This window comes from Myodes glareolus, chromosome X (assembly GCF_982192425.1).
Source record: "Myodes glareolus chromosome X, mMyoGla1.1, whole genome shotgun sequence".
NCBI classification, from domain to species: Eukaryota; Metazoa; Chordata; class Mammalia; order Rodentia; family Cricetidae; genus Myodes; species Myodes glareolus.
In genome coordinates this window covers 22,887,110-22,903,855 of record NC_142053.1, presented here as the reverse complement: position 1 = coordinate 22,903,855, position 16,746 = coordinate 22,887,110, and the positions used below count along the sequence as shown (strand labels likewise).

The 16,746-nt window shown below is 40.7% G+C and overlaps 1 pseudogene; it reads left to right on the top strand.

The window, feature by feature from the left end:
• The first annotated feature begins 3,022 nt into the window (after positions 1-3,022).
• Positions 3,023-4,229, top strand: LOC125410653 (glyceraldehyde-3-phosphate dehydrogenase pseudogene; annotated as a pseudogene).
• The last annotated feature ends 12,517 nt before the right edge of the window (positions 4,230-16,746 follow it).

The following is a 16,746-nucleotide window of genomic DNA, read 5'->3' as shown; positions in this document are numbered from 1 at the left end:
TGGTAAATAATTTTAATGATTATGCAGCCCCTACACCCATGAACATACATACAAGAAATAAAAATCAAGTAAAATGTTTAACAAAGAATGGAATTATAAGCTTTCGAGCACAGCGTCTTTTGTTTACTGAAATATCATGTTCGTACACAGAACTAAAACTGCTTTCCTACTGATTACCCAAGTTACTCTCCTTTCCTACACCGCGGTTGCTGTTTAATCCCGTTCAACTTTGCTCACCTGGAATTCTTCACCCATCCACTGGAATTCCATGAGAGGGAATAACTAGTACATCACCCACAATCCCAGACTCTGCAGGCAAATGTGGTGATATTTGGTTCGTGTTTTAACAAATAAAGCTTGCCTGAAGATCAGAGTGCAGCGCTAAGCCATGAGAGACCAGGGAGTGGCGCACACCTTTAATCCCAGGACAGAGGCAGACTGATCTCTGTTAGTTCAAGGTCACCCTGAGCTACAAGAGGTCGATTCTGTCAAAAAGAGAAACAGAGCTGACACAAAGGAGATCCCAGCGCTAGACAGCACACGCCTTTAATCTCAGCACTAGGGAGGTGGAGACAGGAGCGAAATGGCTGGGTGGGGAGAGGAATATATAGGTGGGCTGGAGGAGACAAGAGCTCAGTGCAGTCTGAGGTTTGGTGGAGGCACATGGAGTCTGGAGACGCAGTCTGAGAACAGGATTGCCCCTCTGATCTGAGCATTGGTAGAGGTAAGAACTCTAGTGACTGGCCGCTCTGCTTCTCTGATCCTTCAACTTTTTCTCCTGATATGTGACTCTGGGTTTTATTTATTAAAACCAATTAGTATTCATACATCAGGCAAACGTTCACATAGCAACACAGATGTTGTTTACCAAGGGTGGACACTTGTGTTAGGGCTTTTATTGCTGTGAAGGGACACTGTGACCACAGCAACTCTTAAAAAGGAAAATATTTAATTGGGGGTGGTTCACTTACAGTTTCAGAGGTTGGTCCTTTATCACCATGGTGGGGAGCATGGCAGCATGCAGGCAGATGTGATGCTGGAGTAGTAGCTGGGAGTCCTACATTTTGCAGGCCACAGGAAGTTGGCTGAGGCACTGGATGGTATCCTGAGCATAGGAAACCTCAAAGTCTGTTCCCATAGTGACACACTTCCTCCAAAACGGCTATACCTACTTCAACAAAGCCACACCTTCTAATAGTGCCACTCCCTATGAGATTATGAGGGCCAACTACATTCAAACTACCACAGTACTCTCAAACATAGACGTACTTCAAACAATCTGAACTAATTTAATTTTTGTTGTGGGGTATGGTGGAACTTTATATCCAGGCCCTCCCTAGTCAATATTCATTAATTTGTTAATTCATCACACTTGTAGCCAGTGAGTTAGGAAGAAAGACAATTAAATCAACATTTCCAGAACAACGTGGAAAGGACTATGATGGAGATATGGCCAGAGAGTTCTAGAGAGTTTCTTTGAGAAGGTTGTAGCACTGCAAGTGAGGAGAGTCATACGGATTAGTAGGTAGAGGCAGACAAAAATTAGCCTTGCAATAAGAGTTTGACCTTTCCCCTGGATACTGTAGGAAGTTGTGAAAGGCATCTTTTCAAACGTCAGGGAATACCTTACAGTAAATATAGGTTGGTGGGCTACAGTACTGGTCCGGGTTCAATGTTTGGTGGTATTGCTTGTGAAGAAATTACTTACCTTCTCTGAGCTTCCATTTCTACAAGTGTAAAGGTCAGAGAGCATCCCCCTTCCCTAAATATCTGGCATTTGGTAGGTACTTAACTCACAGTAATGATGGTCAGGTTTGAACATCTGAAAACTAAAGACATACTTTCTACATTTTTATAATTCAGAGCATGAGGCTCTGACTCAGTGGGTAACAGCACTTACTGCGCAAGCAGGAGACCTGAATTCAAATCCCCAGCACTCATGTGAAAAGCCGGGTGTAAGTGTGTGTGCATCTGTATCTATCCATGCACCGGCACTGGTTGGGAAAGAGACAGAAAGATACTGGGACTTGCTGGCCACCAGCCTATTTCATGTTCACTGAGAGTCCCTGTTTCTGGACAATAAGGCAAAAGGTGTTAGAGCAGGACACCCATTGTCTTCCTGTGGCCTTCTCTTACACACATGGGCGTATGAACCTTCACACACATGTCCACACATCACACACATATACAAAACAAACATTCTCAAGACTTAATTATTACGATTTATTTGCCACTGCAGGATACTTCAAATATAAAGGTCGGATTGGATGTGGCAGCAAGTAGCATGATTTAATGAAATAATGAAAATCATTTATTGATTACAGATCAGATACTAGGCATTCAGCAAAGTGATTCATATACATTTCATTTAATTCTTGCAATTGCCTTAAGAGTTATTTTGTGGAATAATATTTTAAGATGTGTTGCATTCGTTTATGCTGTGGAATATTTGCTTAATGATGCAAAGATGTATTACATTATGTTGCGTTTGTTTATCTCTGTGAAGCTGAGATACACTTTGCCTGTGTAAAACACCTGATTGGTCTCATAAAGAGCTGAATGGCCAATAGCTGGGCAGGAGAGGGATAGGTGGTGCTGCCAGGCAGAGAGAATAAAGAGAAGAGAGAAGAGGGGGGAATGGGAAAGGAGAAGAAGAGAGGACACCAGGGGCCGGACATCCAACCACCTAGCCAGCTATTTGAGTAAGAAGAGAAGAAGAAGAAGAAGAAGAGGAGGAGGAGGAGGAGGAGGAGGAGGAGGAGGAGAATGAGGAGGAGGAGGAGGAAGAGAAGAAGAAGAAGAAAAAGAAGAAGAAGAAGAAGAAGAAGAAGAAGAAGAAGAAGAAGAAGAAGAAGAAGAAGAAGAAGAAGAAGAAGAAGAAGAAGAAGAATATAGAGTATATAGAGTAGAGAAAGGTAAAAGCCCAGAAGCCTAAGGTAGATGGGATAATTTAAGAAAAACTGGCTAGGCTCTCTGCTCCTCCCTGTTCTAGAGACAGCCGCTTCTTTTCGTGCAGTGCCAGCCTCGTTCCAGAGACACGATGGTGAAGGTCGGAGTGAACGAATTTGGCCGTATTGGACGCCTGCTTACCAGGGCTGCCTTCACTTCTGGCAAAGTGGACGTTGTTGCCATCAATGACCCCTTCATCGACCTCAACTACATGGTCTACATGTTCCAGTATGACTCCACCCATGGCAAGTTCAAAGGCACAGTTAAGGCTGAGAATGGAAAGCTTGTCATCAACGGGAAGGCCATCACCATCTTCCAGGAGCGAGATCCCGCCAACATCAAATGGGGAGATGCCGGCGCCGAGTATGTTGTGGAGTCGACTGGTGTCTTCACCACCATGGAGAAGGCTGGGGCCCACTTGAAGGGTGGGGCCAAAAGGGTCATTATCTCCGCCCCTTCTGCGGATGCCCCCATGTTTGTGATGGGTGTGAACCATGACAAGTATGACAATTCCCTCAAGATTGTCAGCAATGCTTCCTGCACCACCAACTGCTTAGCCCCCTTGGCCAAGGTCATCCATGACAACTTTGGCATCGTGGAAGGACTCATGACCACAGTCCATGCCATCACGGCCACCCAGAAGACTGTGGACGGCCCCTCTGGGAAGTTGTGGCGAGACGGCCGTGGCGCTGCCCAGAACATCATCCCTGCATTCACTGGCGCTGCCAAGGCTGTGGGCAAAGTCATCCCAGAGCTGAACGGGAAGCTCACGGGCATGGCCTTCCGTGTTCCTACCCCCAACATGTCCGTCGTGGATCTGACATGCCGCCTGGAGAAAGCTGCCAAGTATGACGACATCAAGAAGGTGGTGAAGCAGGCATCCAAGTGCCCACTAAAGGGCATCCTGGGCTACACTGAGGACCAGGTTGTCTGCTGTGACTTTAACAGTGACTCCCACTCTTCCACCTTTGATGCTGGGGCTGGCATTGCTCTCAATGACAACTTCGTAAAGCTCATTTCCTGGTACGACAATGAGTTCGGCTACAGCAACAGAGTGGTGGACCTCATGGCCTACATGGCCTCCAAGGAGTAAGAAGCCCGCCCTGGACCACCCACCCCAGCAAGGACACAGCAAGAGAGAAGTCCTCGGCTGCTGAGCAGTCCCTGTCCTAACTCAACCCTTGACATTGAGCTCTCCCTCACAGTTTCCATCCCAGACCCCCAGATAGCAGGAGGGGCTTAGGGAGCCCTACTCTCTTGAATACCATCAATAAAGTTCACTGCATCCCCTCAAAAAAAAAAAAAAAAAGAAAGAAAGAAAAACTGGCTAGAAACAAGTCAAGCTAAGGCCGGAAATTCTTTTGTTTGTTTGGTTGGTTGGTTTTGTTTTTTTTTTTTCGAGACAGGGATTCTCTGTGTAACAGCTCTTGTAGGCCAAGTTGGTCTTGAACTCAGAGATCTGTCTGCCTCTGCCTCCTGAGTGCTGGGATTAAAGGCGTGCACCACCACTGCCTGGCAAAGGCCATACATTCTTAAGTAAGAATAAGTCTCTGTGTATTTATTTGAGAGCTGGGTGGCGGGCCCCCAAAGACCAAAGAATTTAAAAAAAATAAATAAACCCTACAAGTTATACATTCCCATTACTCCCAGTTTTACGAACCAAAGAGTTCAGGGAAGTTTATGGGTGGAACTTGAATTACAACTCAGTTCAATCTGAGCCTGGAGCCTACCCCGTGTTCATTCACCACCTCCCTCCATACCAACCAGTTCTGTTTCAATGGGCACAGGTCTGAAGTGCTAGAAAACAGTGTGAAACAATTTGTGTTTTATTAGCCCCATTCTCCGACATTGAACAAGGTTGGTTATTCAGAACAATTTCATATTCCCTCAGGGAACTTGTCACAATGACCTGCCACGGGACCCTTCACCTTGGGTCTGTATCACCTTGTGCTGAGATGCTGGGGTGGTCACAATTACCTTCCAAAGTTCTCTGGAGCCTTTCTAGCAAACTATCTCCTCCTCTAGCATCTGGGACAGTGTTTGATTGCATGGATAGAGGCAGGGCATGCTTCATTATTTTCAATATGGTTATTACAAATGGCAGTTAGGTTTATTGTGTCTATAGTTTTGTGGAACATTTCGATCCTTCCAACAACACCACAAGGTAAGTAGTATCATTATCTTGAGTTTAGAGATAGAGAAACAGTACCCGGGTTAAGGTAGAAGAAGCGACAGGCACACTCATTCCATGTAAACTTTAGAGTATTAATTTCTCTCTTTGCTTCTATGCCTATAACATTACCAACCACAAATATAATCCTCGTGAATGTCCCTACTGACTACGTGATTTAATTACTACAAATCCTTCAAACACTGTTTCAAAAATGCATACACAGATCAAGCCTCATCCTCCAGAGATGGTTCTGCCCCTCCCCCATCTACACATTCTTTCTTCCTTGTAAATATGTATTATAGTAATTACATGTCAGGCTAAAGTTTTGTTCTTTAGCATGGACTCTTACTATAAATTTGAGGGTTCTTCAATGGCTGAGAAGTATGGTTATGGAGATATTGTAGCCTCCAGTCCCAGGCAACATTACTTCCAAGGAGACTTGAACTTTGTCTGCTTCAAAAACGTGCAGGGTGCAACTGTAATTTAGGTCTCCACGGACTGTGAAGAATGTCTGTAGCAGGTAAGCAAATTAAGAGTAAAAACGACCTGAAATTGGAATTTCTGAACCTTCAAAAAGATGGATATCTAATTGCTTCTTCTGATTGGTATTTAGTGTGGGGGCTGATGTTAGAAAACTGACATAAAGGTATGGTAATGTGATAGTATGACCGCTATTTTAAAATGGGGAGTGTGTGTGTGTGTGTGTGTGTGTGTGTGTGTGTGTGTGTGTGCTTTGTGAGTGTTGGTTCACATATACCACAGCACTTCTGTGGAGGACAGCATCCAAGAATTTTTTTCTCTCTACATCTTGATTTCGGTGTATGGCCTCTCTTTCTGTTGGTGCTATGCCGTGTACTCCAGGTTAGCTGGCCAATGAGCTATTGACTGATGGTCCTGTCTGCACCTCCCATTGTGATGTAAGAGTTCTGGGAGTACAGATGTCACCACCACATTAGGAGATGGACCTCAGGTCATTAGGCTTGCCAGGCAAGTAAGTGCCTTTATCCCCTCAGCAATCTAACCAGCCCCAGCTAGGATTGTTCAATAAAATATGATGTGGAAAGTCCTTCTGAATATGTGTTGCTTTTATTGGTTAGTGAATGAAGAAGCTTCTTTGACCTGTGATAGGGCAGAATAGAGCTAGGTGGGAAAACTAAGCTGAATGCTGGAAGAAAGTAGGTGGAGTTAGTGGGACCCCATGTAGCTGCCTCAGGAGGCAGACTCACCAGAACCTTGCTGGTAAACCAGGAGCCTCGTAGTAAAATATAAAATGATAGAAATGGGTTAATTTAAGATGCAAGAGTTAGCCAATGAGAAGTTAGAGCTAATAGGCCAAGACGTGATTTAATTAATACAGTTTCTGTGTGGTTACTTTGGGAGTCTGGGCAGCCGAGAATGAATGAGCAGCCTCTGCCTACAAAAATAGATCATTTTTCTATGCTCAAATTAGCAATAACTTTAAAATCCAGATACTGCCCCTACCCTTTGTGTGGGACAGTTAGCAGAATATGCAGAATTCTGGCACTAGGTGTCAGCAGAAGATTAAATTAAAACTATTCACTTTAGTTTTTTTTCTAATTTTCTACATTTTTCATAGCTCCTAGAAGAATAAAAGTATAATAGACTTCCTGGATTTTATAACAAAGACACAGCATATTTCCTTGTGGCTGTAACACTATTGATGTGGAGAAGGTTGGATTGCTACTGTTCAGAGTAGAGACCTTAGGGAGGCCACCGTGGCTTAAGGAATTTTGGACTACATTGACCTCAGATATGAAGAGTCTGGAATCTAAACATCTAATTATCTTGTACACAGTCATATAATGTTCACACTGACCATAGTGCCTCTGTGGATCAACTACTGCAGTTTCTTCCCATGTGGACAATGTGAACAAAAGGAAGAGGACCAAATGCTCTGAGAGTCATGTGTTTGCTGATCCAAGGATGCCTCAAACTTGCTATAAGCTGAACATAACTGAAAATCTGAAATGTTCACATGCCAAACCTTTATCAGTGCCAACATGCCACAAATCGAAAATTCCATGCCTGGCCTCATGCTAGTGATGTGGTCAAAATGCAGGTATGCTAAAACTGTATACCATTCCTTTCTGGCTGCGCGTAGAAGGTGTGTATGAAACAAATGAATTTCCTGTCGAGTTGGACTATGACTCCCAGATGTCGTTCTGTCTGTATAAATGTCCCAGGATCCAGAAGCAGTCAGAAGTCTGAAGTCCTTCAGGCTCTAAGTATTTCAAATAAGGAATCCTCAATCTATATCCATATATTTAGCCTTTTCTTTTCCTGTCCAGCCCACACCACCCTATTATCATGTTCCCTCCCATGTATTGAAAATAGAACTTAGGATACCACCTTCAAGCCCGCCTTCATCCTCAGTCCCCATAATCAAAAACAATTGGAGTCCCACCAATCCTCTCTTTACTATTTCTTAATTCTGTCCTGTTGCATGTGTGCTGTAATATATGTATATATAATGTTCAGGAACACTCCCATGACATCTTAAACTTCATAATAGTCTCCTAAAATGTTTGGGTGTCGCCAATCTTTCCTTTATACTTTCATGAAAAAAGTCTATTCTGTTAATAACTTATTTCTTTCTGTTGGCTTCAGCTATGCTTTGCCAAATTAAATGCATCCTTGTATGTACATGAGTGTGGAAGCCAGAGGCTGATGTCCAGGGTCTTCCTCAGTTGCTCTCCGTCTTGTGTTTTGAGATAGGATGTCTCACTAAGGCTGCAGTGTAGTGCTATTTCACTTGCATTTTAATAAATAAAGCTTGCCTGAAGATCAGAGAGTAAAACAGCCACACTGATCAGCCTTACAGACCAGGCAGTGGTAGCACACACCTTTAGTCCCAGTGGCCACACTACTTTGCCATAGAAACAAGGCGGTAGTGGTGCACACCTTTAATCACAGAACTAGAGAGGATTATAAAATGGGAGGAGACAGCTCTCAGTCTCAGTCTCATTCTGAGATTCCTGGAGACAGGATCACCATTTTGGACTGAGGTAGACGTGAGAGCCAATGGCTGGCTTTTTTGATCTTCTGACCTTCAGGTTGAATCCCAATTTCTGTCTCTGGGTTTTTGTTAATCATACTGGGAGGAGACTTCCTGGAAACAGGATCACCATTTCGGCCTGAGATAGAGGTAAGAACCAATGGCTGGTTGCTTTGCTTTTCTGACCTTCGGGTTGAACCCAATTTCTGTCTCTGGGTTTTTATTAATCGTGCTACACTGCAGTTGTTCATTTGGGTTAGACTGCCCAGCCAGGGAACTCCAGGTATCCATGTGTCTCAGCCCTACCATCCCAGTGCTTGGATGACTAACGTGTTTTTCTGTGCCCAGTTTTTTCGCAGATCTAAACTCAAGTTCCTACGGTTGTGTGTCAGGCATTTTAAATACTCATTAAGCTGTTCCTCAAGATCATAAGATCTGTCTTCTAAAATTCTGACCTTGCCTACTTTCCAAACAAACTTCCTGCTTTTACAGTATTATACTCTGTTATGAGTAAAGTCATTAGGATTTCAATAAATCTGTACTTAGTCTCATGTCTTTACATACAATTATATGTATTATAGTCTACTGCACTGGCATCACTGGTGTATTGCTTCTATCAACATTGCATTCAAACTTATTCTAGTACTCCTTGTGTGTGCTCAAACACCTGAGATTTAGCATGTTCAGTATTGACCATTGATAAACTACCTATCCTCAGAATACACCTCAGTCAATGGAAAATGGAATTTCAGTTGCCTAGTTCAACCTTTTACAGGTGAACTTCAGTCTTCTAGTTATAAAGTGTTGTGCTATTAAATATTTCTTGAGATACTGAAAGTCTCTCTCTCTCTCTTCCTCTCTCTCTCTCTCTCTCTCTCTCTCTCTCACACACACACACACACACACACACACACACACACACACACACACATAATGTCCTCCTTGGTTTTATGTGGTTTCTGAGAGTAGAAACTCCTCTCCTCATGCTTTCGAGACAAGAACTTTTAAAAATAATTATATGAGTGTTTTGCTTTTATATATGTATGCACATGCACCATGTACATGCATTGCCTACCAAGGCCAGAAGAGGGCGATGTATTCCCTCGAATTGGAGTTACAGATTAATGGGAACTGCTTTGTGGATGCTGGGAACCAAACTTTTATTGCTTATGGTTTAGGCATAATATCTTAACTGTTTTGCCAGTTTTGAGGTCATTAAGACACCTTACATTTTCATCTGGGAAATTTTAAATTTAGCCTTACATCTTTAATTCATTTTGATGTTGTTATTTTATGGTTTGAGTCATGGTCTGGTTTCAACATTTTGCATATGGATGGCTAAGTAGTTGTTACAGCACCATTTGTTGAAATGTTATCAGCTTTGTCAACAATCAATTAATCATAGTCATCTAGTTTATTTCTGAGCTTTTAGTCTGTTTTGTTGTTCTGTATGTCTACTGGTTTTGCTCTCAAAATTAATACAAGATTCAAATGCAAATTTAATAAATATTAATTATAAAAGTTATACTTTTCAGGGTGCTGTTAAAATTGTTCAAATACCAAGAAAGTCAAAATACAATTTTTTTAAAAATCCCCACAGGAAAAATTCAGGTTTAACCTTGCAGAAGATTTAGAGCCCAGTTTCAGTTTTGGTGAGGAGACTAAAGAGTTCAAGAGCAATTTATTTAGCATAGAAGATATTCACAGAGTAGTTAAATGGAAACAGAAAGAGTGACAATGCAAACTGATATAAATTTATTCATTCTTTGGCAATGCTATGCATGTACATAATGTATTTTTATCTTATGTACCCCATTCTGTTCTCACATCCCCTTCCGCTTTCACTGAACACCTTTGCAACAAAGAACCAGTGATTCTATAATGTGAAGTACATCAAGATTTTAAGAAAACAATAATGACTATTTTTAATTAATATATTATTGAGACTAAAACAATGATAAAAAGATACACTATGCATATTGTGTCATTATAACCCTGATCACAAAGAACAAGGAAAAACTAAGAATGTAAGGATATTAAATATGAACAATTAAGCATATTAGCATATTAAGATAAATGGCAATGTTTAAGACATTCAAACAAGGTTAATTTGTTTCAAATCTACCATTATTCTTCAGAATACATAACAGGTAAAATCCCTTTGTTATAATTAAATGAATATTCATTATTTACCACCACAACAATTTACTATAAATAATTCTACACAATCTAAAATTGATGGAATATTTTCTTGACTATTACAGATTTTACTAAGCTTTAGAATTAGGAAATATTAATCTTAGGCATTCATTTTTCTCAATTTGATGTGACAATTTTATTTATTTTATCAGTTCTTTAAGAGTTTTGTCCAATGTGTATCGATCACACTTGCCACTTCTCTCAACTCTTCCCACATCCACCATCCTTCCTTATTCACTTAACTTTGTGGCCTTTTTCTTAAACCCTTCAAGACCAGTTTATGATGCCCAGATACTTTTGGATGTGTGGTTTTTCACTGGCACATGGTGGGCTGATCAGGAGTGATACTCATAGAGAAAACTCTCTGTCTCTCTCCTCCAGCAGTTAACAGTTGACAGTCTTCCATGACTAGGTGTGAAATTGTATGCCAATCCCCAACGATGGCCTTTGGACTGACATGGGCTTGCATAGGTTTTGTGCATGTTGTCGGGACTGCCGTCTGTTTCCTTGTAGGCATGCATTACCTTTGGCTCTTAGACTCTTTCTGCCCCTCATCCCTAACTCTTGGGGGTGGGTGCATAGTATATATGTTCCCTTTATCCAGAGGGTATGAAGACATCTTTAAAAAGCTTCATCTCAGTTTTCTGGATGCTATCTTTACAGGTGATATGTGGATATTTTCTTAAAAGTCACCATCCAACAAAAATATCTAGGTACTTGAAGCATAACAAAGATGTTTGACTTCACTCCTTTGTGAGAAAGATATGGATTGAAACCAAACTGAGGTGCTTTTTTACATAAGACATGTCAGAGTTTCAAGGGATGAAAAGTTTAACCAGCTTCAGTGACAAGGGTGTTGGAAAACTAACACGACCAGACATTATAGTGCGACTGTAAACTGTAGGTTTCTAGGCATATTTCACAATTTGTGCCACCATTATAGTTCTACATACCCTTTCATGGAGCAATTTTTTTAAGAATCCACCAAGAAGGTATGAATTTGAAATGGTATAGGTAAGGAATATTGTTGCAGCAAAATAGTAGGATGGTTGAGCATTCAAGACTTAATCATCTCCCATTTAGCTCCTTCTCCGAACACTATTGCTTTGGGAGTAAGTTTCATCATGAGCTTTGAATTGGGATAAAAACATTCAAAGTGAATAAAAAAACCTATAGAAACTAGGCAAACATGTAGAGAATGAATGCTACACTCCTGAGTGATAGATGGGTCACTGAGGAAAAAATAGTGAGGATGTTTAAAAAACTCCTAAACTCAAGTGAAGATGAGACTACAACTTATCAGACCCTTTTGAATAGAAGGAATCCAATTGTAAGAGGAAATTTTATGGTTATGCCAGCTTACATTTAAAAATCAGAACTATGTCACTGGACAGAGGCAGAAGACACCCAAGGGTTGCTAGGGCTTTGAAGCCTGGGATGTCAGGGGCTAATGTCACTACAATGAGCAAATAAATGATGGAGAGTAGAGATGGCAGAATGGTGTACAGCAGTCTGCCGCCGATGCAGATGCAGACTCAACCACAGAGCCTGATCCCTGGCCAGGTGATCTCCCCTGGCTCTGGGCAACAATGGAGGACCATGATGAGGAAAGGCTCACCGTCCGGATTAGACCTCCTCAAAGGACCACCGTGATCCTTGATGCCGCCAGAGGTCATGTTGCTGTCTGTGGTCCATGCTGCTGTCCCAGACCCTGATGGAGCCTGAGATCCATGTGATCAGATGCCCTCTATGCTGCCGCCTGTCTGATGCCTTGGTGATGTCCTCAGATTTTTCTGCCTCAGGGTGCCATCCTGATGTGAGTGCATGTGTAGCCACCTGAGTCCATGTTGAGACCCACGACCATTGCAGCTGGTGAAGGCCATCAACGGGTTGGTGGTCTTGACACAGTCAAGGGCTGTGTTGATGTCTGTAGCCAGTGTTACCGCTGAAGTCTTATTCCACAGAACCTTCAAGAAGAGGTACTGCCAAATTCCTCTAGCCATTCCATAAAGTAGTAAGGGAAGAAATATCAATAAATTCATTCTACAATTCCAAAACCATAAAAGGGCACAAGAAAATTAAAAAAGAACCACAGACTAATTTCTGTGATGAACCTAGCAGACAAAACAATTCTCAAAAAAAACCCTTGGAAATTGAATCCAAGAACTCTTTAAGATCATGCACCATGACTGAGTTGCTTTCATCTCAGGTATGGATGGTTAGTTCAATATCCACAAAACAATCAACATAACACAAAGCATAAATAGAACTAAAAACATAAACCATATGATCATCTCAATAGACATATAGACTTTGACAGAGTTAAGTATCCTTTCTTCATGAAAGAAAGTAGGAATAGAAAGAATATGTTTCAACATAATAAAGGCATATATTATAAACCTATAGCCAACAGTATATCAAATGTGCACAAACTGTAAGCATGTTTTCTAAAATTTGGAATAGGGCAAGTGTATCCACCCTTTACAATACTATTCAATACAATGCTTAAGTTCTTCACTTGAGAAATAACAAAATAAAAGGGTCACAGATACAAAGAAAAGACTCATGGTATTCCCCACAGCACGAATCTCAATGGCTGACATACACTGTCAGCATTCTACCAGGATACAAAAGTAGCTCATAAAATTAGTAGCCTTGCTGGGTATTAATAACACATTCAAGGAAAATGAGTAAAGAAAATCTCAATTACTAAAGCATCAGGAAAACATAAAATCCATAGGAAGAATTCTAAGGAAGTAGAATGCATCTACAATGAAAAATTTAAGATCCTAGAGAAAAACTGAAGAAGGCCGCAGAAGATGAAAAGCGATCTCTCATGCTAATAAAGTAATTAATATCAAAATTGCTTTTACTGAAGGAAATTACAGATTCACCCTATCTCCATAAAGTCATTCTTCACCAGGACCAGAGAGGGTAATCCTAGAATTCATATGGAAGCAACAAAATAATTCCTAAATAGACAAAGCAATCTGATGCAGAAGTAGCGGTGCAATAAGCATCATAGCACCCGACCTCAAATTATACTCTGGAGCCATAGTAACAAAATCACATACACCTATCAGTGGACTGGAACAAAAGACTTTCAATAGACACTATATTTTTTAAACAAAAATGCCAAAATCATACACTGGAGGAAAGATAACTTCTTCCACAAATGATGTGAAGAGAATTGGATATCTACAGGTAAATGAAAAAAACTAGATCCATAGCTCTCCATTCTGCAGAAAAAAATTGACCCAAAATCGTTCAATGATATTAAGGTAAGATTTGCAACTTTGAAACCGCTAGAGAAAATAAAGGTAAAAATTCTAGATGTACAAATAAGCAAGGGCTTTCTGAACAGGACTGTATCATCACAAGAAATGATACCAATAATTAGCAATGGAATTCCATAAAAATCAAAAGCTTCCCCACAGTAAAATAAATAAATCATCAGAATAAAGAGAGAGTTTACAGAATGAGAAAAATCATTGCAATTATATATTAATCATGAAATAATGTTTATAATATACAAAGAGCTACAAAATTTTGAGTACAAACCCAAATCAGCCAAACAATAAATGGGGCAACAAACTGATAGGCAATTCTCAAAAAATTAAAATATTCGATAAAGATATGAAAAAGTAGTCAACTTCTTTAGCCATCAGGTAAAAGCAAAATTAAATTCCTTTGAAATTCCATTTCATCACAATCAGAGTGTCTATCATTAAAAGAAACAACAAACAAAGGCCAAACGCTACCAAAGATCCAAGAAAGAAGGAAGCTTTACCTACTACCAGTAGGATTGTAAACTGGTATAGCTACTATGCAAATCAGTATGGAGGTTCCTTAAAAAATCCCAGAAAATAACACCACCACATGAGTCCCCTGGGGATAGACCTGGAGGATTCTAAGTGTGCACCCGACAGAGGTGCTTGCATACTTGCACGTCTATGTTTATTACTACACTATTCACAAAAGCCAGGAAACAGAAACAGCCTAGTTATCCATCAACAGATAAAGAAAATGTTGTACATGTGCCCACTTGAGTTATATTCAGCCATACAGAAAAATGATCGTGACATTTACAGGAAAATGGAAAGCACTAGAAATTATGTTAAGTGAAATAAGCCATTTTCAAGAATATAAATGCCGTGTTGTTTCTCATATGCAAAAATATAGATTTTACTTTATCTGTGTTTAATATGTAGCTATTCATGTGCACAAAGGTCATTACAGCAGTGTAAACAGAAATAGAGAGGAAGAAGAGATCTTAACTGAGGAGAGAAGGGGAAGTACAAGGTAATGGAAATTCTCAGAAGGTGAGACTGTCTAGAGGAACTGAATGAGACAGTAGAGGCGTGGGGGTGGGTGGAGCACATTGGGGGAGGGCAATGAATAAGAACAAAGTACAGGGCCACTAGAGATGGCTCGGTGTATAAAATGCTTGGAACATAAGTGTGAAGACCAGAGTTCAGATCCCCAGAAGTCATAAAAGTTAAGCAGGCTTAGCAGCTGTCTATTCCACCGCCAAATGCGCGCACACACACACACACACACACACACACACACACACACACACACACTCAAGCAGAAACAAGGAATCTGTAGGGCAAACCAGTTAGCTATAGTAGTTGGGAGTGGACAGCTCTCAGTTCAAGGAGAGCCCGTCTCAATCTCTGGCCTTCACACACACACACACACACACACACACATGCACACACCAACATGTGTATGCATATATGTTGCACACCACACACATACATAAAAAGCTAAAATGGAACAAAGTATAATGATAGGTATGAAAATGTCATATTGAAAATCATTATTTTGAATGCTAACTTAAAGTGTTACTAAAATAACATTTAAAACAGCATATTGATTTGATAACTGGTTTTCAAGCACAAAGGCACAAGTATAGTCTCTGAAGTAACAGACGGATCGTTCATCAGGACTTGGTAACTACCTCCTCCATGGTCTGGCACACACTTAGATGTACTCAGTTGGATTGGCTTTGCATCAAGAGTTCACTAGGTGTTTGTTAACAGCCAGACATCATATAAAGACAAGTCAAATGAATAAGTGGTCTGGCTGGTCCATAAATTTTGAGTTAAAGCTGAAGTGTGATCATTAAGAAATGAGATAGCTTTTCTTGAGGGCTCTGTAATTGGCTCTGAAAGCAAGTCCCATTCCCGGCGATGTTTTTAAGTATCAAAGTCTAAGTACACTGCCTCCCATGGGAGAACTTTGGAAAGGCAACAGTACTTATCTGGTGTACCTGTGACTTCCAGGCTTGTTTAATTTGAAATATAGGGTTATTATGAGTTACAATCTATGCAAGTTGGCACACATTCATAACACCAGCACTTGGAAGGCTGAAGCAGGAGATTCACAAGTTTTAGGAGAGCACATATACATCGAGTCCAGGCCTACTTCAGCTACATCAGGAGGGCATAAGTGTTTTGTTTTTTGTTCTCTGTGTGGGGGTGTTTTAGGACAGGGTTTCTCTGTGTAGCCCTGGTTGTCCTGAAACTCGCTTGGTAGACCAGGCTGGTCTCAAACTTACAGATTTGCCTACCTCTGTCTCCCAAGTGCTTGGATTAAAGGCATGTGCCACCCCTACTTGGCATTTTTGTTATTTTGACTTTTTTAAACTTTTTTTTTCTAGAGTTGAGGACAGAACTCAGGGCCTTGCACTTCCTAGGCAAGTGCTCTACCACTGAGCTAGATTCCCAATCCCAGCTAAATAGTGAGACCCCCCAAAGAGCTACATATTAAACCCTAATTATTACCCTTATTATTATAGTATTATTATTATTATCATCATCATTGTTATAGTTTGGGACTATGAAACATCTTTTACTTCAGTAGAACAGTATTTGGAAGCAATATGCAATGTCCCCTCCTTTCAGGAGTCTACACACTGTACAAGATTAACACCCAGAGCCATCTCTGTGAAGAAGACATCATGTATTCCATTTAATGACTGTTGAAATCAAGATCCAGGGAAATTAAATGCTGTGTCAAAAATATCAGAATCTTCCTCCATGTTTGCAAAAATCTACAAAAGTGGACTTGCTTGTGGTGCATGGGTACAGGTCTTGCTCAGCAGTCAACAATGCAGTATTGGTACAATAGAGTTGGCCCCTTTTCAGTGTTAGAATACCATTTTAGTTGAGGAGAGCCCAACATCCCTGTCATAGGAGCCTGCCACAGACTAATGTGATAAAAAATGATTTTATTTATTGACCAAATAAATGAAGCATATAGCGTCCTTTGTCAGTTGTCTACTGAAGGGCTTTCCTCTGTTGTTGCATGGTTGATATGCTTTATTAAGCGTCACGTCTTTTTGACCCACAGTACGTATTCATCTTGACTACTAATAAATGTTCTTTGTTCTTTTAAGTCT